General features: G+C 35.3%; 1 protein-coding gene and 1 long non-coding RNA gene across 2 annotated transcripts in view; one reads left to right on the top strand and one right to left on the bottom strand.

Moving 5' to 3' along the window:
* Positions 1-20,629, bottom strand: part of LOC126810414 (beta-1,4-N-acetylgalactosaminyltransferase bre-4) — a 57,491-nt gene extending 36,862 nt beyond the window's left edge. The window contains exon 1 of the mRNA XM_050535469.2: positions 20,536-20,629. The gene's annotated coding sequence lies outside the window, so the exon portion shown is untranslated. The remainder of the gene's footprint in view (positions 1-20,535) is intronic.
* On the top strand, positions 903-23,985 carry LOC126810418 (uncharacterized). Its single transcript, XR_007675213.2, has 3 exons — positions 903-1,151; positions 5,769-5,919; positions 23,840-23,985. It is a non-coding gene; the product is annotated as an uncharacterized LOC126810418 (long non-coding RNA).
* The last annotated feature ends 3,636 nt before the right edge of the window (positions 23,986-27,621 follow it).

Here is a 27,621-nt window from a genome sequence, read left to right as displayed (position 1 = left end):
CCCTTTAAGAATACTGATAATCAATGATACGTGCGAGTCGTGTCTTGTTTACGGAAAATTACAAATTTTGGACTTTAAAATAATGCCCAATTCATGTGAGAAATATCTAAATCGTTATTTCTCTAAATACGACATGACATGAACACAGCCTATAAGTCTTGTTTTTTATACCAGTGGAAGTAACTGGCGCAAAACGGAAATGAAATGAAATGGGGTTTAACGTCCTACGGTTCTGCTCCGACTGGGCTAATGAAGACGGGCATGTGCAGTGGAGGGAATTTTGCCCGGGAAGCGACACTATGGCATAATCTTATTTCGAATTACAACTGTCAAGGGGTCTTTTACGTGCACGCCAATGTATACACGGGGCCTCGTTTTTTTTGTCTCATTCGAATGACTAGACAGCTGCGCTTGTCAGGCCCTCCGTCCTGCACTACTGACAAGGGGAAACCACATCGGAAAATCCCGATAAACTTTCTCGGCCAATGTAGGGATCGAACACGCGATATCCAGGCTAGCGAGCCAGCGTCCGTTGTTCCTCGATGCAAAACGGAAAAGATAAAATAAAAGGCTGACGTGAGAGTTTTCAGTGAGTTTCAGTGCAAACTTTGAATGTCACCAGCGTTAAAATGTATGGCAATTTTGTTATTCAGATTGGTCACCGAAAGCTATTTAGGCGTGAGTCCTAATCTTTAAAAACTAAAACTAAACATCACTTTGATTTAAGCGAGAACATGGTACAAGCATACTGACATTCATGATCGCACGGCCGTGTTTTCTATTATCATTATGTCAGCCAAACAGTTAAACCATTCAAAAGTCACGACTTTAAACAAATTTACACAGTGAGACGGCGGAAGACATTGCTCACTTTTTTTCCGCTTTTCGTCTAAATCATATAAAGGTGAACAATGCTAAAATCTATCAGTTATTACGTTCAGGAATTTTGAGTAAAAATGAATACCTTAATGTTCCTCGCTGTCATTGTAGTTCTTTTTATTTCCCATCGTGTAAATGCCTATGGATCATTAAGGAATCAGATTCCTAATGGTTTTTCTGTGAAAAACCCATGTAGTATGTTTGGTCAAACTTGGACTGGAGTTGGACATAGGACAGCTAATGGCGGTGGAGCACTAAATTCGTTTGGTGAGGTACGTTATTCAAATCAGATTTCAAGGTTAATTTATTCTTCGGTTTATTTTAGAATTTCTTACGACGGATGTCCATTTTGGCAAATAAATATATTTCGTACCCAAATTGCTACAGAGTGTAATTAAGATTTATTCTTCGGTTTATTTTAAAATTTCTCACGACGGAAGCCCATTTTGGCAAAAAAATATATGTAGTGCACAAATTGCCACAGTGTAATTATATGTTATTAGCCCAATATTTATTCTCTGTGAAGTTTGTGTGCATAATCTGTGTGTTACACTTAAGAATAATAACTATTATATTTTTTTTTAAATCACGAACTTTCGAGGAACGCCTTGGATCATTGATGCTTATTCAAATACACAATGGTATACGTCAAAGAACCCCAACTAAATAAATGTATGCATAACCTGAATTTTGGATAATTAGTTTTCTGTAGCCTACTTGTAATGAATAATAAACTAGACGATAAAATGAAATCTTGTGAAGGCCAATTTTTCTCATGTTTTAATTAATGTTAATACGTAACTATACGCACTGTCGCAGATATATGAAAGCAAATGAAATGGGGTTTAACGTCCTACTCTTCTGCTCTGACTGGGCTCTGAGGGAAATTTTTCCCGGACAGCGGCGCTAAGGCCTACTCTTATATCGAGGGATCTTTTACGTGCACGCCAATGTGTACACGGGACTCGGTTTTTCGTCCCACCCGAACGACTAGACTGCTGTCCTTGTCAGTCCCTCCGTCCTGCACCACTGACAAGGGGAAACCACGTCGGAAAATCCCGATGAACTTTCTGGACCAACGCCAGGCTAGCGAGCTAGTGTCTTGCTACCGTGTCTCCGATATTAGTTTGAATGAAGCTGTCGGGCGTCATTTGAATAATTTTGAAATAGGGTTTTATGCCCTACTTTTCTGCACCAACTGGGCTAATAAAACTGGCATACGCCTTGCAGTGTGCTATGTGAGGGTAATTTTGCCGAACAGTGACGTTACGACCTACTCTTATTTCGAATTCCAACTGTCAAGGATTCTTTTACGTCCAAGTCAATGTGTACACGGGACCTCGGTTGTATACGCTCCATCCGAACGACTTAACACTGTTTTAGGACGTAAAACCCCATTTCGTTTCGTTTTCAATTTTTACCAGTACTTAATCAAACAATGGGTATAGTCAGGTTTATGCCATAAATATCTTTAAAATACAGATGTGACGTCATCCTTTGATGTTTAGGTACCATTATTTCAAATAATGGTACGGGCAATGTGCCAAGCGTACATTTTTTATACTAGTTGAAATATTGGACCCGCGTGACGTATTTCATTAAAGATGCACGTGCTGGGTAGTGTCTGTATTTTAAGTTGTTTAATGGCCTCGTGCTAAACGCACTCGTGCAATATCAATATATTACTCAATGTATCGCACTCGACCATTAAACTACACTTAGTAGATTCCCTGGCCTTTAACTGACTGCGATATCACTACTGTGGAAGCAGACGTTAAACCACCAACTACAGTTAAACTTCCCCCAGTCAATCAGTCCTAACCGACAAAGCCTCTTTCTGTGGTGTGTGGTTATAGTTGAAACAATCTGATTAAAATACAGATCTATATTTCGTTTCTTTTTTTTATACTTTCGATGGCCTACACAACATGAAGATCTGACAAGTTGTACTCAAAGGTCGTGTCAGGGGTCGTACGAGCGGATTTTGACCCTATGATGTCAGACATTGATTAATCTGGTGGTTTACCAACAGTTCCGTGCGTGGCACGCCAAGAAGTCGCCGTAACAGACCGTTTCATTGGCTTATCCCTCACTTAAACCAAAGCGCCGGTAATATAACAACTCTTCCAGATCCCAGTGTAGTAATGACTAGTAAAAGGAAATCTTGACCTATAAAAAACGAAACGAAATAGGATCTGTGTTTTAATCAGATTGTAGCTGGGAGGGGGCTTTTCATCTTCCGATCTTTTTAAACAGATAGGTAGTAATCACCTTTATAAATTTTAACCGATTTCCTTTAAAACGGATTTAAATGTAAAACATCCGCATTATTTAAAAAGGATATTATATTTTTTATTTGATACAACTGTCTAAACGAAATATATGACCAACAAGGATACGAGATTCATAGCAATGGTATAATCTGACATTAATACCTCGTTGACCATTTCAGACATTAAAGGAGCTAAATCGCTAATATTTTGGACCTAGAAATTGACACAAATGGGTCGCAGCACATATAATAATGTAATATGAATGTATATAAACTGATTTACATGCAATCGTTTCTGTTTTTACTATAATTTCTAATCAGTTATGGTCGGTGAAATACGACAGAAGTTTCAATCGAATGGCAATCTCAAGCGTCTGGTTAGTCCAGTCTATCCTGATAGTATTTATTGCGCATTCTTGCCAGGTAGGAATATCGCGTCACCGTTTGACATGACTTGTGGAATATGTCCAGCCTCGTTCTCGGAGTCCCTTGTTACAAATGGCACTGAAAGGCATGGTACACGATTCGTGTACAAATAGTAAAATGTTTATTTCGTCTTAAATATTGGATATCAGAAGCGTATCGGGACTAACATATGGTTCAATTTTATTCCAATAATTCGCTTGCGAATAGGGGTCTTTGACAGTGGGAGGAAACCGGGGGACCCGAGGAAAACCAACGAGGTTGAACAGGCGACCCTACTCCTTGTCACGTACAACCGGGGAATCGAAACCACACCAGTTGACTCAATGACAGACCTTATCATACAGCGCGCACGCGCTAACAATTCGGCCACCCAACCTCCCCATTTCACCTGGAAGGTGAACCAGTCTGCATGGTGAACAGGGTGATTGTAGATTCATTTTATAAGTCTTAGTAATTAAATAGAATTAAATAGATAAAAAAAAACCAAGAAGCTGGAAAAACATTTCTCTATATATGTATATTACAATAACCAGTCTAATGAATACATAACAACAAGCTGGAAAAACATTACTAAGACTTATAAAATAAATATAAATGTATACAACCGTTTGTTAATTTGCAATATTGATATGTACATATACTATATATGTAGAGTGGTTTTATATAAGTTTAACACTATTCCGGAAGCAATGGCCCGAGAAATCCCTCTCTGGCCATTGCTGGATTGACTTCTGATACTTGAGCTTTTGAGGGAGTGTGTCTATTTCCCGTTCAATCAAATCTCTTCTAAGTACAGCAACATGACAGCTCTTTGTTTAATCTGAGGTCTTCCCTAAAACTTTGGACAGTTATTTAATGTATTTAAAACAGAGAAAGTATCGTTCGTCTCCAAACACCATTGTTTACATTGTAGCCGGTTTTGATAGCCTCGTTTGTCACGCGATTAGTTTTTCTGCAATATTCTGCTATGCACTGGTAATTGGGCGTAATAAACTTCGCGAGGCATGACGTAACGTTATGCAAACATATTTGGAGCTCTGTTTAAACCCGAATGATATTGTTACGCAGTTAGGATTTAGTTGTTGATCGGACTATTGATCAGTCATAATTTGGAACAGTAATTTGCTTTCATTACGGCAGTGTTGAGTGGGATTACTGCGAGGAGTATGGGGTTTAACCTGTTCCCCAGCCCATTTCAGACATCCTGAATGTAATATTGTCGTGATTTGTCTACCACGTTTGATTGCCGAGTAAAACAAAATAGTCGGTGCATCTTGCTGGGATTTTATTTCGTACTTCCATTAGCAGACTATATTGTTATAAAACATTTAAACGGGCATCTAGCTCTTCGATGCATTAGTGCTGATTGTATCAATTTCTAACAACAGAATTCAACCATACGTTAATCGGAATTCTGGGTATATCAGAATCCAGGATTAGATCTTGGTGTCACGGTTTGATTCAGTACTAGGTACCGAGACAAACCGCAACACGACATGGGATCGAGAAGCAATATGTATAGCCAGAAAGGTAACATTATCCCGGAATTATTCCACACACTGGCCTAAGCATGTAATCTTTGTTTCAGAATGAAATCAATGAATTTCGATTCTATGTGAATTTCACGTTCGTTAAACTAGAAAACATCAATACATCTCCCCTGTATTGCAATCTTTGCTTTGGCTCCCAATTCAGCAAAGAATTACGTTCAAGTTACTCCTCTTTATCTTCAAAGCGTTAAATTGCCAAGCTCCATCTTATATAAAAAGTCTTGTAGAACTCTAGACTACCAGCAGAAATCTCCGTTCTCAGAAAAAAACATCTTCTAATATCTCCAGCCATTAACTTAAAACTTTCAAAACGTGCCTTTTCTTATGCTGGTCATACTACCACAGTCAATAAAACAATTACCGTCTGTGGGCCATTTTAAATCTCAACTCAAAACATTCTTATTTCAAAAACCCTGATCTGTAAATAATCAGTGAATATAAAAACCAACAGCGCCTTAATGACTAGAGAAGCCTAATCGAAACGCCGCTCAGTAATAAGCAGTAATTGTATTCCATAGAATTGTGACCTGTATACTCTAGTTCAAATACTTAATGCCATTGAAACAGCCTTAGAGACTGTTTTCTTCAGTATTAACGCGCTTTATAAATGACGATATTATTATTATTATTTTGTTTTGTAGGCCTTTGAAAGAGCTGGACTAGTATGGAGTCTCGAACTATGTTTTGAAGATTCTGATGGTGATGGTTTAACTAACGGTCAAGAATTAGGCGACCCTAACTGTCAGTGGTCAGAAGGCGAGCCAGTGCCTTCTCAAGCGCGAGGGCACCCAGGTAAACCCATCCACTCCCTGTCGTTATACATATTTAGTATGTAAAATGTATGTAATATATCTAATAAGTTATGCCTCCCTTTTTTAAATGAAAAAACCCCAAAAAACAAAAAAAACCCCAACAAATGACTAAGTTTAGTTGTAGACGCTTTCATAAAACATTAGCTTATTTTGTCAAGAATCTACACCGGTGTCGCGGGTTGACTCGGTACCCAGTTTTGCACGGGTCTTGTGCATGAAACTCAAGGAAAATGAGTTCCCTACCGCCCAGAACAGTAGGATGTTAAACCCCATTTCATTTCATTTCCGTTGATATTTAACCTTTTTTTTATATAACGGCCAACAATTAATTTATCATGTTGCGTTACTTATATTTTTATGCTGGTTATATGCAAGAGCTGAGTACAGCAAACAGTCCAACGCTTTGGTTTGGTGTTGTATATTGTGTATACATGTATTATACATGTATTTTCAATTTTACTTATCATTATTTGGGTTTGGCTTAGGCAGTGCTGTTAATTATAATATGTATCTTCTATTTTACCAATCTAATTAAAATACAGATCTATATTTCGTTTCGTTTTTTTATACTGTCGATGGCCTACACTACAGGAAGATCTGACCGGTTGTTGTGAGAGGTCGCGTCAGAGGTCATACGAGCGGCTTTTGACCTATGACGTCAGACATTTTTGATTAGCCAATCAGCATTGATGTTTCTAGTGGATTACCCACAGTTCGGTGCACCACACGCCAAAAGCTCGCTGTAACAGACCGTTTCATTGGCCAAACGCTCACATCATCCAGAACACGTCAATGACAACAACTCTTCCAGATCTTAGTGTAGTAAAGACAAGTAAAACGAAATTTTGAACTATAAAAAACGAAACGAAATAGGGTCTGTGTTTTAATCAGATTGTCAGTTTACTTGCTAAAATATCACTACAAGGTCGGATTGTTTTTGTAACTAAAATATATAAGATATCGAGCCGAAACGCGACACACGACACCACTCCAGTTAATGCCGCTAGTCAGTTGAAACAATGCAGGCTACTTTGAATTATAAAATCAAATCTCATTTAATATATATTAATCTATATGCCGGTACTTGTTAAGAAGCTGGAGATAAATCGAAGGAATCACACGATAAAGGAAAAAAAAAAAAAGCGCCAGCTGTTGGTAAGCAAAGTTTATCCAAATCAATCTAAAACATTCATGAAATCCTTATACGGCATTTAGTAACTGAACATATGATATAAAACACAAATTTATATGAAAAACAATCACTGAGTTTATTTCACACTACGTTTCAACAAGTTCCTCTTGTCGTTGTCATTACTTACTTGAGAACGACAAGAGGAACTTGTTGAAACGTAGTGTGAAATAAAATCAGTGATGGTTTCCCATATAAATTTGTGTTTTATATCATAAAACATTAATGTGATTAATTTCCACATACATTTGGGTTATATACAGTAAACTTCGCGGAGCAATTATTTTGTTTAGATGGCAAACGAAAATGACCATATAAAAATGACCATATAAAAATTTCTTCAACTAAACCCGGGAGGCGAGCAGCTTTTTGATGTTGTTCATTTTTTAACTTGGAAAATCACGTTGAACTTTCTCGGCCAACACCGGGATCCAACACGGGACCTCCAGGTTAGCGAACCAACATCTTATCTGACGGGGGGAGGGGGGGCGGCGAATGGTTAGCATGTGCGCGCTGTATCATAAGGTCTGTCATTGAGTCAACTGGCTGGGTTTCGATTCCCCGGTTGTACGTGACAAGGAGTAGGTTCGCCTGTCCAACCTCGTGGGTTTTTTCCGGGTCCTCCGGTTTCCTCCCACTGCTAAAGACCCCTACGCGCAAGCGAATTATTGAAATAAAATTAAACCATGTGTTAGTCCCGAAATGACCTAGTTGTGTCGACTGGACGTTAATCCCCATTTCTCTCTCTCTCTTATCTGACCGAGTCGCTGCGGCTTAGACATCATACATTAGACAGTTTACATGCCTGAGCCTTACCCCGTTAGGTTCTCTCACTTTATTGGGGGTCCGGGCTCAATAATTCTTTTGAAAGACTGGCTGTATAAATGCCACTTTCTACAACACATCCTGATGTTTCTGTATATTGTGTGGTAATCTTACCAATTCATCAAAAACGACACAAAATCAACATTAAAAGTGCCCTTAAACTATGTAAGAATATAAACTTCTTTAAAGTCCCCCAAGCAACACAAAGTTACTGTACCCTTTAAACCGGTTTGTTGACTCATTGTATCGACGGTTGGTAGCCCTGCAGGCGCAGTTATGGTTGTGTATGGGTAACTTGATCACAGTTGTCACATAAAATATCTTCATTATCAAAATCGATAAAATGAACAATTTGTTGTCATCTTTCTATATTCAACATATGTTGAAGTTATCTGAAACAGTCAGATACTCACAGGGACCTGGAACAAGCAATTATCTTCTAGTGTCATTCTGGCGTATATCTGGTGGTTTGCCAAACGGATAACAAGCTTATCCGGTCATATTAGTGACCATTCACACGGCCATTGGTCGGAAAAGGGTCCGCAATTGGCAAATCTATCGAAAAGCATCGATTTTTTTTTAGCGCCTAACGAAACGAAGATGAAAGTAAAAGTTTCGCTTTTAATTTTGTTTTTAATGATATCGGATACCAGTCAGCCTACCTAGAGCGATCGATAACCTCGTGGATGATCACTTGCGTTTACAGGCCAAGACTATGCCCCGTTTAGATAACAAACCTCATCTCTCAACCCTCCGTATTTTGAGATAAGAGATGGTGCTATATAGTTCCACGTAGCAAAGTCCAACGCAAATCACATCGGGCCTCAGTAAGCAAAATTGACCATATTTTTCATCTAAACAACGATTGATTATTGTTATTTATAATATTTCTGCCACATTCAACTAAATAATCGTATTTAAAATCGAGGCGTTAAGCCGTTACTAGGAGATGTATGACGGTGTATGTCGGATAAAAACAACGCTCCACTAGAACTGCGAAGCAGTAATGACGGGTTTCACCGGTGCCTTTGAACATATGTCACTTCCGGTACCGATGAAACCATTAAACAGGTTTCCATTTAAGCATTGCACACGTCACATAAAATGTACGCAGAATCAACCAAATCGGCAATATCAATTCATTGTATACATTCATTACATGTAAGTGATCCTGACAACATTACATTACTTTCGGTGATAATGAAAATGTTAAATTAGTTTCATGAAATCAGAAATAGCGTAAGGCATCACATGGTGAAAATTTTATGTAAATCAAATAATATTTGCCACTTTTATAGACCAAAATCCATGAAAAGTGACTTGTAGAAAATCGTCTTTTTCTCTGCAACCGTATTTGGTATTTGTATGATCGTGTGGGTTCAATCTATTTGTTGATTGGAATCAAATATCATAATTTTAAAATCAATACAAATCAGACTCATTTGAATAAAATATCTGTTTCGAAGGCTAAAAATACAGTTTTTGCCACAATGACGTTACTTCCGGTAACAGTAAAAGTGTTAAATTACTTGTATGAAATCGTAAATGGCATTAGGTATCACACACGGGGAATTTTATGAAAATCGAATAATAATTGACACTTTTATGGACCAAAAACCTTGAAAAGTTACCTGTTGAAAATCGTCTATTTCTCCGCAACTGAACAAGTTAGAAACCATTTTGTGATATCTATATGATCGTTTGGGTTCATTCTATTAGTTGATTGGAATCAAATATCAAAATTTTAAACAAATAACAAATAAGACTCATTTGAATAAATTACTGGTTTTGAAGGTTATAAATACAATTTTTGCCCAAGTTACGTCATTTCCAGTGACATTGAAAATGTTAAATTGGTTTGACCTTGTTAAAATTGACATTACGCATCAAATGGTGTCACTTTTATGAAAATCGAATAATAATTGACTCTTATACAGGCAAACTAGCGTAAAAAGTGACTCATACAAAATTGCCCATTTCTCGGCAACTGTTCATATTACAAATTAATTTTCACATACATTCTCTTCGTATGGATTATTGCTACTAGTTTATGAAAGTTGCTAAGAAATATTTTAAAATATGAAAAGCCTGAATGGGTTGTGAATAGCTCATTTTTTCACCTTTTTTCACCTTTAAATCGAAATGATCCGAAAACGAAATAATAATTAAAAAAACTGAGCGCGATGATTTCTGCGCATTAACAGGGCAAACCCTTTCAGTCATACCAGATTTGAAAAAAATAATATTTGCTTTCAAAAAGTGGTACCGAAATCTCAAAATTGCAGTTTTTGCTAAATTTATGTTACTTCCGTTGCCGAAAGGAAAATGTACCGGTAACAAAAAAAATGACATATGAACTTTGTTTTATACAAATCGAACAATAAATAATTAATCCAGGACTGAAAAACTGAATTAGCCAATGGGGGCCAAGGAAAAATACGGTGTTGACATTTTTTGTCCAATCAGATGACCCTTTAACTCTTGGTAAAATACCACATAAAAATATTCATTAATAAAAAAGTTTTTCGTAAAAATTTAAATTTTCAAAATTTGGCGCCTAATATCTCAGAAGATTCGTCGAAAATAAAAAATCCAAAGAACCTTAGCTATGTGCCTTGTCTCTGGCTATGTCAAAATGTATCAAATATTACAATTTGACAATTATTGATAACATTACGGCAAAATATCGAAAAACGAAAACTTCGGTGATTTCGGACATTTCGCATTGTCGCAGAACGTTGGAAATAACAAAAACTATAATTTTGACAGTTCGGTACCACTTTTTGAAAGCAAATATTATTTTTTCAAAATTTGATATTAACAAAAGGATGCGCCATGCAAAGGCGCATAAAACATCGGTCTCAGTTTTTTTTAAATTTCGATTTCGTTTTCGGGCTATTTCGATTAAAAGGTGAAAAAAGGTGTAAAATTAAGCTATTTATAACCCATTCAGTGTCTTCATATTTTAAAATATTTCTTCGTAACTATCATAAACTCGTAGCAATAATCCATACGAAGAGAATGTATGTGAAAATTAGTCTGTAATATGAGCAGTTGCAGAGAAGTAGGCAATTTTGCATGCGTCCCTTTTCACGTTATTTTGCCTGTAAAGGAGTTAACTATTATTCGACTTTCATGTTTTTTTTTACTATTTGATGCCTTATGCCAATTTTGACTAGGTCAAACCAATCTAACATTTTCGCTGTCACCGGAAATGACATCATTTGGGCAAAAACTGTATTTTTAGTCTTAAAAAGAGATATTTTATTCAAATGATTATTATTTGTTATGTTTTTAAAATTATGATATTTGATAAAAATCAACAAATAGAAAAGACCTATACGATCATACAGATACCACAAAATGGTTTCTAACTTGAACGGTTGCAGAGAAATAGACGATTTTCTACAAGTCAGTTTTCATGGTTTTTGGCCCATAAAAATGTCAATTATTATCAGATTTTCATAAATTGTCACCATGTGATGCCTTATGCCATTTATGATTTTATAGAACTAATTTAACATTTTCATTATCACCGGAAGTAATGACATTTTGGTAAAATCTGTTTTTTAGCCTTCAAAACTAATATTTTCTTGAAGTGAGTTATATTTATCATTCGTTTAACATTATGATATTTTATTCCAATGGACGTATAGATTGGATCAATAAGATCATATAGATGTCCAAAAATTGCTTCTAGCATCTTCCCTTGTCGAGAAATTTCCATTAGAAAGTCAGCTAACTTAGCGGTAAGTTAGTAACAAATTTTGTCAGGATTACTTTTTTGACATATGTAACACATGGTAACACATGTATAAATGGAATTGATATTGCTAGATTTGGTTGTTTCTTCGACCATTTTATAACACGTCTGCAATGCTTATGTGGAAATCTGTTTAACGGTTTCATTGGTAACAGAAGTGGCATAAGTTCAAGGGTAACGAGGCACCAGATGTGACATAAGTTCAGGGGTAACGTTGGACCGTTGAAACCCGTCATTACTGCATCGCAGATCTAGTAATGATTGTTTTTACCAAAAAATCAATCATCCAACACGTTGGCCGTTTTATTTTCCACTTGAGCATATCTCAGAAACTACTTGTCGGATCGATCTGATATCTTTGGTTATACGGGAAAATTGGCATAGCATAGATATTAAATCTATTTCGAACATTCTGAGACAATGACAAATGTCCGAAATCACCGAAGTTGTGGTTTTTTTTTAAATATTGCCGTAATATTTACAAAAATCGACGGATTTTAACATTTGATACATTTTGACATAGCCGGAGACAGGGCAAATAGCTACGGTACTTTAGATTTTTGATTTTCGACGAATTTTCGCTGATATTATGCGCAAAAGTTTGAAAATTTAAATTTTTACAAAAAACTTTGTTATTGAGGAATATTTTTAATGGTATTTTACACATGATTAAAGGGTCATCTTACTTGAGCAAAAATGTGAACAATTTTTGTCTCAGTAATTTACGTTAGCCGCCATTGGCTAGTTCAGTTTTTCGGTCCTAGAGTAATTATTTATTGTTCGTTCATAGGGTCCGTTTTCGGAAATGTCATTTTTCATGTTACCGATAAAGTTTCCTGTCGGCAATGGAAGTGACATAATTTTACCAAAAACTACAATTTTGACAGTTCGGTACCACTTTTTGAAAGCAAATTTTAAAGGCGCAAAAAACATCGGACTCAGTTTTTTAAATTTCCATTTTGTTTTCGGGCTCTATCGATTAAAAGGTGAAAAAAGGTGTAAAATTAAGCTATTTACAACCCATCCAGCGTTTTCATATTTTCAAATATTTCTTGGTAACTTTTATAAACTCGTAGCAATAACCCATACAAAGAGAATGTATGTGAAAATTAGTCTGTAATATCAGCAGTTGTCGAGAAACAGGCCGTTTTGCATGCGTCATTTTTCACATTATTTTGCCTGTAAAATAGTCAATTATTATTCGATTTTCAATTTCGTTTTACTATTTGATGAATAATGCAAAATTTGACTAGATCAAACCAATTTAACATTTTCACTGTCACCGGAAATTACCTCGTTTGGGCAAAAATTGTATTTTATTAAAATGAGTTTTTTGTTTATATGTTTTTAAAATTATGATATTTGATTCCAATGAACAAATAGAATGAACCAATATGATCATGCAGATACCACAAACTGATTTCTAACGTGTACGGTTGCAGAGAAAAGGATGATTTTCTACTAGTAACTTTTCAAGGTTTTTGGTCTATAAAAGTGTCAAGTATTATTCGATTTTTATAAAATTTTCACCATGTGATGCCATGTGACATTTCTGATTTCATAAATCTAATTTTACATTTTCATTCTCACTGGAAGTAATGTCATTTTGGCAAAAAACTGTATTTTCGGCCTTCAAAACAAATATTTTCTTGAAGTGAGTTATATTTAGCATTCGTTTAACATTATGATATTTTATTTCAATGGACATATAGATTGAATCAATTTGATCATATAGATGTCCACAAATTGCTTCTAGCATCTTCCGTTGCCGAGAAATAACCACTTTTGTCAGGATCCTTTTTTTAAAGATTTTTTGCCTTATTAATTTCAGTTTATTGGTTCTAGGTTACTTATTTACTTCCCGATATTTATAATACAAAGTTCATATGTTTCATGGTGCAAATCGCTAACTTTTTTGTTACCGATAATGTTTTTTATGTCGCCACCGGAAGTGACGTAATTTTGCGAAAATTTTCAATTTTGACCGGGATCACTTTTTAACATATGTAACACATGGTAACAGGTAACAAATGTATAAATGGAATTGATGTCCCTGGATTTGGATGATTCTCTGTCTATTTTGTAACACGTGTCCAATGCTTATGTGAAAACATGTTTAACGGTTTCATTGTTACCGGAAGTGACATAACCCTAACCCTAACCCTTTACTTCACTTTGTCGTATTAGCTGGAACACTCAGAGTTATACAAATTGATTATTATTATTATTAAACGTTAGGACAAATAACGTGGGAAGTCTTCTCTTTAAAGAAAACGTATTGCTTAATGTCACTCCTATTGTACGGTGTATGTGAAGCTTGTAATGTATTACCGACTTCAAATCATTTCTAAAAACAATATTTTTTTTAATTACGACGGACCAATAGGCTTAGATGACTTTAACCATGTTTATATAATATGCAGATTTCGTTCTAAGTATAAGATGTTTAACACATAAGTACAAGTAAGTAAGTAGGCTTATCATCAAATATTGCGATCATTAGAAGTGGAATAATTGCCGATAGTTCATCAAACTGCTTCTACTTTGATATATTAACCAGTGTTTGATTCTACGGGGTGATTGGATAAATTACCCCGATTAAACTCTATATTTATTTATGTAAAGAATAAAACATAAAAACATGCGAGAAAATCAATACAGCTGAGCACATGATAAATTGAAGATTTGGAAAACGTTTCTCACAATCTATTCTCTATCTTTTTTGTAAGTTTATTTTGAGATTTAAATAAAATATTCACTGATTCAATCAATAGGAAATTTTCCATAATGGCTGAATTAATGCTACATGTGCAAAACAACTGTTTTATTATTGGTTAGAAATGTATTGTTTTCTAGACATCTGTCATACAATAACTTGTTGGATGGTGAAAGAAATGTTGTAGTGTTGCTTGTTTGTCATGTTTTTAAAACATTTGGTGTATTGTTTGATTCTCTAGAAATATGTACAAATAAACAAAATCAATTTCAAGCCATGTAAAATTTATTATTAAATGAATCCACGTCAAATGTTTCTACCAAGATAAAAGTTTGAATATTTTTGATGTGTCGTATTTTAAACTATTTTCGAAGAATTCAAATTTTCACCAAATATTCACCAATTCCAGATAAAAAGGTCCTTGGAGCTACCAACAACAATCCAAATCACACAGTCACGGGTAAAACAAGCTATTGGACGTATTATACATTTAGTCTCAGGTTAAAGAAGCAGAGAGAGAGAGAGAAATGGGGTTTAACGTCCACTCGACACAAACTAGGTCATTTTGGGACTAACATATTGTTCAATTTTATTTCTATAATTCGCTTGCGCGTAGGGGTCTTTAGCAGTGGGGGGAAACCGGAGGACCCGGAGAAAGTTAAAGAAGCAATCCAATGTATTATAATAATATACAGTATAATGATCTATACTAAAGGATAAGAGGGCAGAATTCACATAGGTTGATCTTTAAATACCTAACATAAGCACATACACGTGCAAAGAACAAAAACGTTATACACACCAGTCCAATACTTTTCTAAAAATGAGAGAGAGAGAGAGAGAGAGAGAGAGAGAGAGAGAGAGAGAGAGAGAGAGAGAGGGAGGGTAACGTCGACTCGACACAAACTAGGTCATTTCGGGACTAATATGGTTCAATTTTATTTCAATAATTCAAGGGATTGGACAGGCGACGCTACTCCTTATCACGGTACAACCAGGGAATCAAAACCACGCCAGTTGACTCAGTTACAGACCTTATGATACAGCGCGCACGGGTTAACCATTAGGCCATCCATCCCCCTTACTCAAAATGAAAAACAGACATACAATAAGGAATATTTCCCAAATGTTGTATAATAATATTGTAAGTAATAATCGGCTATTTGGCATAGAGCAAGTTCAAAGGTAATGTGGCACCGGTGAAACCCGTCATTACTGCGTCGCAGTTCTAGTTATACATTTGTTGCCATGTGTTACATGAGTCAAAAATGTGATTCTGACAAAAATTGTTACTGACCTGCCGCTAAGTAAGCTGACTTTCTAATGGGAAATTAAAATGCGAAAAAAATCTGAAAAATTGATCCTGACAAAATTGGTTATTTCTCGACAAGGGAAGATGCTAGAAGCAATTTTTAGACAACTATATGATCGTATTGATTCAATCTATATGTCCATTGGAGTCAAATATCATATTGTTAAACAAATAATAAACATAACCCACTACAAAAAAAATATTTGTTTTGAAGGCTAAAAATACAGCTTTTGCAAAAATGACATTAATTTCAGTGATAATGAAAATGTTAAATTAATTCTATAAAATCATAAATGGCCTAAGGTATCACATGGTGAAAATGTTATGAAAATCGGATAATAATTGACACTTTTATGGACCAAAAACCATGAAAGGTGACTTGTAGAAAATCGTCTATTTCTCTGCTACCGTACAAGTTAGAAACCATTTTGTGGTATTTGTATGATCGAATGGGTTTATGCTGTTTGTTTATTTGAATCAAATATAATAATTTTAAAAACATTACAAAAAAAGAATCATTTGAATAAAATATTGCTTTTTAAGGCTAAAAATACAGTTTTTGCCCAAATGATGTCATTTCCGGTGACAGCGAAAATGTTAAATTGGTTTGACCAAGTCAAAATTGGCAAAAGTCATCAAATGGTAACAAAAAAATGAAAATCGAATAATAATTGACTCCTTTACAGGCAAAATAATGTAAAAAGTGACGCGTACAAAATTGCCTATTTCTCGGCAACTGCTCATATTACAAACTAATTTTCACATACATTCTCTTCGTATGCATTATTGCTACGAGTTTATGAAAGTTACGAAGACATATTTTAAAATATGAAGACGCTGAATGGGTTGTAAATAGCTTAATTGTTCACCGTTTTTGACCTTTTAATCGAAATAGCCCAAAAACGAAATCGAAATTAAAAAAACTGAGTCCGATGTTTTGTGCGCCTTTGCATGGCGCATCCTTTTGGTAATATCAAATTTTGAAAAAATTATATTTGCTTTCAAAAATTGGTACCGAACTGTCAAAATTATAGTTTTTGTTAAAATTATGTCACTTCCGGAGCCGACAGATAACTATATCGGTAACAAAAAAAATGACATTTTGGAAAAAGGAGCATATGAACTTGGTTTTAAACAAATTGAACAATAAAAAAATCAATCTACGAGCGAAAAACTGAATTAGCCAATGGACGTCAAGCAAAATTATCTAGACAAAAATTGTTGACATTTTTGCTCAAATCAGACGACCCTTTAGCCTTGGACAAAATACCATAACGAAATATTTTTTAATAAAAAAATTTTTGTAAAAATTTAAATTTTCAAAATTTGGCGCTTAATATCTCAGAAGATTCATCGAAAATCAAAAATCTAAAGAACCGTAGCTATTTGCCTTGTCTCTGGCTATGTCAAAATGTATCAAACCTTAAAATCCGGGAATTATTGTTAATATTACGGCAATATTTAAAAAAAAAAGCAACTTCGGTGATTTCGAACATTTCGCATTTTCGCAGAATTTTCGAAATATATTTAATCTCTAAGTCATGCCATCTTTCCTGAAAAACCAAAGATATCGGATCAATCCGAAGGGTAGTTTCTGAGATATGCTCAAGTGGAAAATAAAACGGCCAACGTGTTGGATGATTGTTTTTTTGGTAAAAACAATCATCACTATAACTGCGACGCAGTAATGACGGGTTTCACCGGTGCCCCGTTACCCTTGAACATATTTCACTTCCGGTACCGATGAAACCATTAAACAGGTTTCCATATAAGCATTGCACACATCAAATAAAATGTACACAGAATCAACCAAATCCAGCAATATCAATTCATTGTATACATTTGTTACATGTAAGTGATACTGACAAAATTACATTACTTCCGTTGATAATGGAAATGTTAAATTAGTTTTATGAAATCAGAAATGGCATAAGGCATCACATGGAGAAAATTTTATGTAAATCGAACAATAATTGCCACTTTTATAGACCAACAACCTTGAAAAGGGACTTGTAGAAAATCGTCTATTTCTCTGCAACCGTACAAGTTAGAAACCATTTTTTGGTATCTGTATGATCGTATGTGTTCAGTCTATTTGTTGATTGGAATTAAATATCATAATTTTAAAAACATTACAAATTAGACTCATTTGAATAAAATATCTGTTTTGAAGGCTAAAAATACAGTTTTTGCCAAAATGACATTACTTCCGGTGACAGTAAAAGTGTTAGATTACTTGTATGAAATTGTAAATGGCATTATGTATCACACGGTGAAAATTTTTTATGAAAATCGAATAATATTTAACACTTTTATGGACCAAAAACTTTGAAAAGTTACCTGTTGAAAATCGTCTATTTCTCCGCAACTGAACAAGTTAGAAACCATTTTGTGATACCTATATGGTTGTATGGGTTCATTCTATTGGTTGATTGGGATCAAATATCAAAATTTTAAACACATAACAAATACCACTTATTTGAATAAAATACTGGTTTTGAAGACAATAAATACAATTTTTGCCCAAATTACGTCATTTCCGGTGACATAGGAAATGTTAAATTGGTTTGACCTTGTTAAAATTGACATTACGCATCAAATGGTGTCACTTTTATGAAAATCGAATAATAATTGACTCTTTCACAGGCAAACTAGCGTAAAGGGTGACTCATGCAAAATTGCCCATTTCTCGGCAACTGCTCATATTACAAACTAATTTTCACATACATTCTCTTCGTATGGATTATTGCTACTAGTTTATGAACGTTTCGAAAAAATATATTTAAATATGAAAAGCCTGAATGGGTTTCGAATAGCTTTAAATCGAAATGATCCGAAAACGAAACAAAAATTAAAAAAACTGAGCGCGATGATTTTTGCGCCTTAACAGGGCACACCCTTTCAGTCATACCAGATTTGAAAAAAATAATATTTGCTTTCAAAAAGTGGTACCGAACTGTCAAATTTGCAGTTTTTGCTAAATTTACGTCACTTCCGCTATCGAAAGGAAAATGTACCGGTAACAAAAAAAAATGACATTTTGGACCACGGAGCATATGAACTTTGTTTTATACAAATCGAACAATAAATAATTAATCCAGGACTGAAAAACTGAATTAGCCAATGGGGGCCAAGGAAAAATACGGTGGCAAAAAAATGTTGCCATTTTTGGTCAAATCAGATGACTCTTTAACCCTAAGTAAAATACCACATAAAAAACTGCTCATATTACAAACTAATTTTGAGATAGATTCTCTTCGTATGAATTAATGCTACAAGTTTATAAAAGTCAAAAAGAAATATTTTAAAATATGAAACGCCTGAATGGGTTGTAAATAGCTCAATTTTACACCGTTTTTCACCTTTAAACCGAAATGGCGCAAAAATGAAATCGAAATTAAAAAAACGGCTTTCGACTTTTTTTGCCCCTTTACACGGCGCAACTTCTTTCTTTTTACTTATTTTAAAAAAATAATATTTGCTTTCGAAAAGGCGTACCTTACCGCCAAAATTGTAGTTTTGGTCAAAATTACGTCATTTCCGCTGCTGACAGAAAGCTTTATCGGTAATAAAAAAGTTGAGACTTTGCACCATGGAGCATATGAACTTTGTTTTATACAAATCGAGCAATAAATAAATAACCTAGAACCCATAAACTGAATTAGCCAATAGCGGCCAAGGTGAATTATCGATACAAAATTTTTTTATATTTTTGCTCAAATTACATGACCCTTTAATTATAGGTAGAGCGCCATAACAAAATATTAATAAATAAAAAAGTTTTTTGTCAAAATTTAAATTTTCAAAATTTGGCGCCTAATATCTTCGAAGATAAATCGAAAATCAAAAATCTAATCAATCGTAGCTATTTGCCGTGTCTCGGGCTATATCAAAAATGTATCAAATGTTAAAATCCGACAATTATTGTTAATATTACGGCAATATTTCAAAAAACGACAACTTCGGTGATTTCGGACATTTCGCATTGTCACAGAAACCCTAATAATAATCCGAACAAAAACAATAGTGTTTCACATTTTACCATTGGTACACGAATCGTGTACTATAATGCATTTCAGCGCCATTTGTAACGAGGGACTCGAAGAACGGTCACGCGATATTCTTATCTGGAGATCATTCGCAATAAATACTATCGGTGTAGACTGGAATAACCAGACTCTAGTGATTGCCATTCGATTGAGACTTCTGGTGTATTTCGCCGAACATAACTGATTAGAAATTACAATATTTTTTTCAAAAATTGAATACAAATCACTTTACATACATTCATATTACGTTAATATGTGCTTTTAGAACCATTTTCATCTATTTTAAGGTTCCAAAAAATAGATACATACAACCTTTAAGGTGCCTCCATTCCGCATCGAAAGTATCAATCACATAAAATGAAATGAAATGAAATGGGGTTTAACGTCGTACTGTTCTGCTCCGAACTGGACTAATGAAGACGGGCATACGCCATACAGTGTGCTATGGTGGAAATTTTGCTCGGACAGCGGCACTACGGCCTACTCTTATATCGAATTCCAACTGTCAAAGGATCTTTTACGTGTACGCCAATGTGTACACGGGACCTCGGTTTTTTGTCCCATGAACATATGAGCATGACACAATCAACATACCAGATATAGTGTAACTCCACCAAAAGGTTGTGGTGATTGTAAGTGTGCACAAGTCTCTATTTGCTCCTTTTAAAACGTGTTGGACATGATGGACGGATACAGACCTATATTATGCTAAAATTGATCAAAAATTAAAGATATGACTTACCTGTGTATGCCACGTGAGCGTATCGAGCCCTGAATGGTACATGTATTGTACATATTAGACTTGTTACGTCTTCATTATTATTGCTGTATACGCATGAATACTCACTGATGCTCTATGATAGTGTAGCCTCCCTGTACAAATATAGATTGATCCAAACCACTACATTTAAAACGCCCCGAATTAATTACGAGAACAGATATTGCCTACAACATATTGTCAACTGATAGAATCGATTCTTTTGATTATTTATTACATATGTAAATATATGTACATAATAATTATACGTTTATGGTCTGAAACCTGATTTATTCCTGGTTCTCCGGTTTCCTTTCAATGTTTAAAGACCCCTGCAAGTTATTCAAATAAACATACAGCATATTCATTATAGCCCAATGATATATATTATGTATTGTTTAATGGTCTAGAGCGAGACATTAAGTAATATAGTGTAACAACAAGAGGGTCGTAGGCCCGAGTGTTTTTACAATATATTACGCAATGTCTTAAGCTCGTGTGTATATTACTTGTGAAATAACGTTTTCGGAATTACTGAAATCAATATTGGGTTCAAAATTTAATTTCCGATAAGATTGTCACACATCAAATTTGTACGTAAGCTAGAAACACCAGGACAAACGATAAAAAACATAAATTTACAGCCAGTTTTTCAAAAGAAATTTCGTGCCGGGTAGGAGAGACCACATCGAGCCCCAATAGAGGCTTATGCACATATTTAACGTGTGGCATTCGTAACAATTCATCAAAAACAACGTAATTTCATGACTAACAGCATATTCCTGAAGCATCTAAGGAGTATGGAATAATAGGGGACCCTAAACATTAACTAGTTTAGAGACCCTTGAAACTACCATACTCCTTTTCAGTGGATCCCTGGAATTAAGGCATGTTACAAGTCGTATCCAAAAGAGGAAAAATAACGATTAACTTAAAAAAATCCGCCATTTTGGATCCCATTTTTGCAGCAATTTTGAATTTCTACCATGTTTGGTTTTCAAAATCATTTTAAAATCGAAAAACACATAGTAAAAGTCATTTTATTACCATGTGAAAAATATATATTTTTTAATTGGCTTTGTCAAATTTGTTGTATTTGGAACATTTCGCCTCTATTATCACTTTGTGGCCATTGTTTCATTTTATTGAACGTTGTGAATACAAATTGTTCAATTCATAATTCATAATATGCATTATTCAAATTGATGGAACGCAGAATATCCACTATTCCGTCAGTTTCTTTGAGAATTATCGCCCATGTTTCACTTTGTTGAATCTTTGAACGCTCTGGCGACAAACATTAAATGGTATGAAATTTATATGCATTATTATTGATGTTATACCGTGTAAAGATCTTACGACGACATGACTGCACATCTGTTGCCATATCTTTGGTTGCCTGGCAACGTATTTTATAGGTGTAAATGTAAATGTAAATATGTACATAAAAGATGTAGGTTTTGTTCACACCAATAGAAGTCGATTCAGATGAAATAATATAGATCTGTCTAAATAGTACGATTAACACAATCTGGTCTGTGGTTTATGCTGAAGTCGCACTCCCGAAAGCGGGTGGGACGAGGCAGGTTTTTAAAAGATAATTTAAATTGTTATTAAAGTAAGATAGTGCCTATTACTATGAACTTATGAGGAACATATGCGGGAAAGTGAAATGTACGCGCAAACACCCATTTTTTGGTCAGCGAACAGGCTTAACTGAAACGTCTGCTGAATGGAAGCATTTTAAAAAATCCTATCCCAATAATCTAAAAGCCGCCGATCGTCATTTTTTGGAGAATATCTATCGCGGCGTATTCCAGGCTAAAATATACTCAAATAGCTTATCTAACATTTTAATTAAAGATATAATATGGGAGATGAGATAAAGAGCTGGCAGTTCTCATTATAATAGTTAAAAACTAAATAATGTAAAGGGAATTTCAGTCAAATTGATCCACTCTGAACCGAGATTTTAGCGATTGAATTTTCGGCCTACCCTCGACCATCAATACTAAAGTCGGTACGATTAAAAACATAGTCTCGATTATCCATTTCATGATTAAATTATGAATGGAAGTCGAACAGGAAATCGGAACCTTATCCAATAAACATCGCAAGCTAGCGATGACATCGAGAGTTGATTATGGTCTGGATAAGTTAATTAATGTCTAATTAATAATTTAGATAACATTTCGGGCCTAAAGAAAGACCTGCAATAGGCAGATGTAGCTCTTGCATAATGTATGTTTAAGAAAACTAAAATCAAAATATCAACGGTAGATAATCCCCCCTGGCTTTTGACAGATCATAATAATCCTTCATAGGTTTCTAATTGCCAGTATGGTAACATATTCGGCTTTTATCGATTATCAAAGATGCATTGTGTATGATTTAGATAAAGAGCTAACCGTTTTCGATGTAATAGTTAAAATATAGATAATGAAAAGAGAATATGTTGAAAAGTTCAGTCAAATAATAATTATTCCATTCTGAGCGGAGTCATCGCCGTTGGAAGAACAGTGTAGTCTCGATTGTCATTTCTACCGTTGTTACGACAATGAACAAAGTCTCGATTATCTATTTTTAAATTAAATCATTAACTGACATTCGTTCTAAACCACCCTAGAGCGTTGATTATGGGCTTGGCATGTAAAAAAAAGTATAATTAATGATTTTTATAACATGTGAGGTCGCTCCGAGTACCACCAGGTAATATTGGGCTGTGTGGAACATGATTTGTAGCATATCTGACCAATGGTATATGTTTGACACTGGTTAAGCATTATGATTATGGTTATAATGTTGAAAACCGCATTGAAACTGTGTGATTTTTTGTCATTTGCGTCATTTTACCAGGGGGCACAAGAACTCAAGGGGGCGCAAAAACTCAAAATCATGAAGCAAAGCTCGTCATTGCGCCCCTCTCACTTAGCCCCTGGTAGTAGTTATAACGACAAAACTCGCAACCTTATATAATTTGACCCCGAGTTCACAAAGCATTGTTGGACTTAAGTTTAGAATTTACTCAACTTTCAATCACTTTTTATGAGAAATATCTTTGATCCAGAAACACAAAACTTTGCACATAGTTTCTTATTGATATATTTGATACATTAAAACAACAAAGGTTTTATAAATGGCTATATCTTAGTTAAAATAAGGTGAACAATTTTGAGTAAATTCTTAACTTACGTCTGAGAATGCTTTGTGAACTCGGTGCTGCGTTAAATGAGCTTTCTGAACTTGATGATTGTAATGATTACTATTCCTTTTGTGTTTTTCATTACAGGTATATGTCAACCAGTTGGATCATCTAACTGCCAGCATCAACGATTGAGGTGCTAGATACTAAATGAAGTAATCTACTAATTGAATGGTTCTAACTAATTACATTGAATAGTGTTTGAATAAATGCAAAGTGTATGTGGCAATAAATAGTTGTATTTTCAAAACACAAAAACATACAAAGAAATGTGTGGTTTTCGTGTATATTTAAAATTAATTTCATGAAAAGATTAAAAACTCAGCATTGTTAAAAGCCAAATTGGTGTGAGAGTAGAAATAAAATGATATGGGGTTTAACCTCTTACTGTTTTGCACCGACTGGGCTAATGAATATAGGTGGTGTGATAGCGCCAGTTTTAACAATGTAGAGCTTTTATCATTTTCTAGGAGTTAATTTAAAGAGTCCAGGGGAAGAACGATCTAAGTCACATTTTTGTCTTTGCGCAAAAGTCAAAACAGACTTTTGAACGAGAATGCTTGACGCGAACAGAACAACGAGTGGGTTTAATTACAACTTCAAAATGATGTTTAATATGAATCATAATTATCAGTACAACAACTGACTTCCACTTTTCAGGCAAATTAAGGTCAAATAAAGGGTACAATGGACGTATTTGTCCAGGAGGCCATTTCCACAGAAAGCTTATACAATTGCTACCAGATGGCGCCATTAACTGGGGTTTGTTGAAAAAGTGACTTAGATCGTTCTTCCCCGGGGCTCTTCATTTTATATACAATCATTGCAATGTCAACAAGTATTATATAGATGTATCGAAGAATCAGCAAGACGAGCTCAATCAAGGATTTCTGAAGAAAATATTAAAGGCCCCATATTGGCCCAACGACTGGGTTGACATAAAAGCCCCCACCCCACCCAACCCCAATCACCTTCAAAACCACCGAAGAATGAAATGGTTCAGTTATCCAAACTAGTCCTGGGGCTGAGGGGGGTCCTGTGTGCAATATTTGAAGTTCATCAAAACAAATGCACATGGACATATCTATTTTTACAGCGGCAATGTTGGACTCAACTTGGGTCCAAATTACCTTTAACCATCATTTGTTTTGATGAACTTCAAATATTTCTTCTAAAAAAAAAAATCAACCTAGGAAATTTATGTGAAAAGTTTTATAGGTTAGGGTTACGGTTAAAATAGACTCATTAATATGCGGCGACCATGTTGGACTCAACTTGGGTCCAATTTACCTCCGGCCATTGATTTAATCATCAATGAACGTTGAGCAGCAGATCGTATTCCAATCCAGTAAATATCATAGGCTAGCGATGAGTTGATTATGGTCTGGATAAGTATATTAATGTCTAATTAATAATTTAGACAACATTTACGATCTTAAGACGGACCTGCATTAGGCAGATTTAGCTCTTGCTAAAGGAAACAGTATCCAGTGAATATAAAAACCATTAACACATTTTTCAAACTTGCTTTCTTTATTTCAATGTTTATACTCAGTTTCCGGAATATCTGCACATGCGTATCTCTCAATTACATGTAATATGGGTGGTATTTATTCATTTCAAACAACATTTTGATAAGAACCGTATCCACACAATGAGCCGGAAATCCTTTAAGTACTGGTACAAGACCGTTTTGTCTGTTATGAAATACATTATTAAAATGAACATAACTCTCCACGGAGCCAAACTGATATTTGATACCGTCTATCCAGGATTTTTCTTTCCGTGAAAAGTTGGTATTGTTAAAATTAACATTACCTTCTTTGTTCGTCCTCTGTGGATACAGAGCAGGTGTGACTTTATACGGATCGTCTGCCTTGATAGTACTGGCTGAGGTATTTAGGCCTGAACTAACCTGAAGGCACTGCCTTAACGACGTCTCACTCTTTTTACCGTTTGGACTATTCGCTCTCATGTAAGTTCGCGTGCAACGTTTTCGTCTCCTTGTTACGTTTTTGGTATCCTTTTGTTGTACACTATTTACTGTATCCACAAGTCTTAAATTTACTTTGTTGGATGTTAGTAGTTTCTTTACTTTATCCTGATCTTTTCTGGACGCTGCTCCTGATCCCTTGCTTACCCCATTTCTTTCGAACTCAAACCCTTTGGTACTAAAACTTCTGGTAGAAGGTACCTCTGTTCTTGCCCTGGGCATGGAAGACTTTAACTGTGGTATAGAAAAGTATCTAGGCTGAAATACAGCGTTAGCAGGGACTGGATGACCTCTGACCATGAAATGGTGATTTCGTGAGTCGGGCAGCGAATTCGTTTGATGTATTTTACCCAAATGATTCATATCATATTCATTTCTTTTGAAATTGTCCATTACAGGAATCGTGCTTTTGATTCCTGGAACACGACATCCTTTAACATTCAACCGTTCTATAGCCAGTAACATCCTTTATTCTTTTCAATTCTTAATTATTTTATATTTTTTCTTCTTTTTTTTGTTTTGGCTTACACCCAATGGTTTGGTATAGATGTATTTTTTTCATTTTATTCCTTAAAAAGAAAGAAAACAAAAATTTTATTCCAGTAGCGATGGTTTTTTTGCCACCAACAAAGTTTTGCAAAGCCAATTCACAAAATGTTACATACTGTAAAGCTACGAACACCTTCTTCCAACACTTTAAAAGATGGCTTGATCTTGAGCTGGCTCGCTAGCCTGGAGGTCGGGTGTTCGATCCCTGCATTAGACGAGAAAGTTCATCCTGATTTTCCGGTGTGGTTCTCCGTTGTCAGTCATGCCGGACGAAAAACCGAGGTCCCGTGTACACACTGACGTGCACTTAAAAGATCTCTTGACAATTGGAATTCGATATAAGAGTAGGCCGTAGTGCCACTGTCGGGGCAAAATTTCCCTCATAGCACACCGTATGGCGTATGCCCGTGTTCATTAGCCCAGTTCGGAGCAGAACAGTAGGACGCTAAACTCCATTTCATTTCATTTCCTTTGATCTTGAAGTCATGTCTCGTTTTGTTTTATTGAACGCGCTATAATAATAGCCTTTTCAGACTACTGTTAGCCATTTAAAACTATCGATAAGATCTTAAAATACACTTAGGCAGTTATATTACCAATACCAATATGTTAAAAATCATTCAAGATGGCCACGCAAAGCCTGGAGATACGCCGAAAATGTGGCAGTGTCCCTCCTCACCGATCCCAGTGCTTCACACTAGATTTGAAAACCAATAGAATCCTTTATGCCTTCAAGAAATCTTATCTTTATCGTTTTCACAAAATTGAAAATATGTTTAAAAATGTAGCCTCTATAATGTTCACAAGGTTTTTGGAAATGGTAACGGGGAGTTGAAAATCGACTCCATCAAGAGAGTCACGGTGAAAGCGGTGGGGATGGAGGCTGTGAATGCCCCTTTCGTCCGCCAATGCCTACCGTGCACTTGAGCTGCCTTTTAATCATAACTGGCTCTTCTGGAAAGTTTCTCCGGAAACAATGTTCTGTAATATGACCATCAGTGGAAGCAATTGTTAACCCCCACTAACCATCTCGCCAACGGTGGTTCAGTAAGTCGTTCGGATGACACGAAAAACAAAGATCCCGCGTACAAGTTGGCGTGCAGTTGAAAGACCTAAATCATATTAATGAGGTCTATTTCCCTCAATACGCAATGTATGGCGTATGCTCGTCCCATTGGCATTAACCTGGCTGGCATAGAAACGTTACAGGGCGTACGTTAAACCTCATTTCATTTTATTTCATTTTTAACTTCATAATGCTAACAACGGGGGGATATAAACACCGCGATAAACAATCATAATGTCACAATTTTGATAGGATTTATCT

The sequence above is a fragment of the Patella vulgata genome, chromosome 2 (assembly GCF_932274485.2).
Source record: "Patella vulgata chromosome 2, xgPatVulg1.2, whole genome shotgun sequence".
NCBI lineage: Eukaryota > Metazoa > Mollusca > Gastropoda > Patellidae > Patella > Patella vulgata.
The sequence above is the reverse complement of the archived record's forward strand: the minus strand, read 5'-3'. Positions and strand labels throughout refer to the sequence as shown.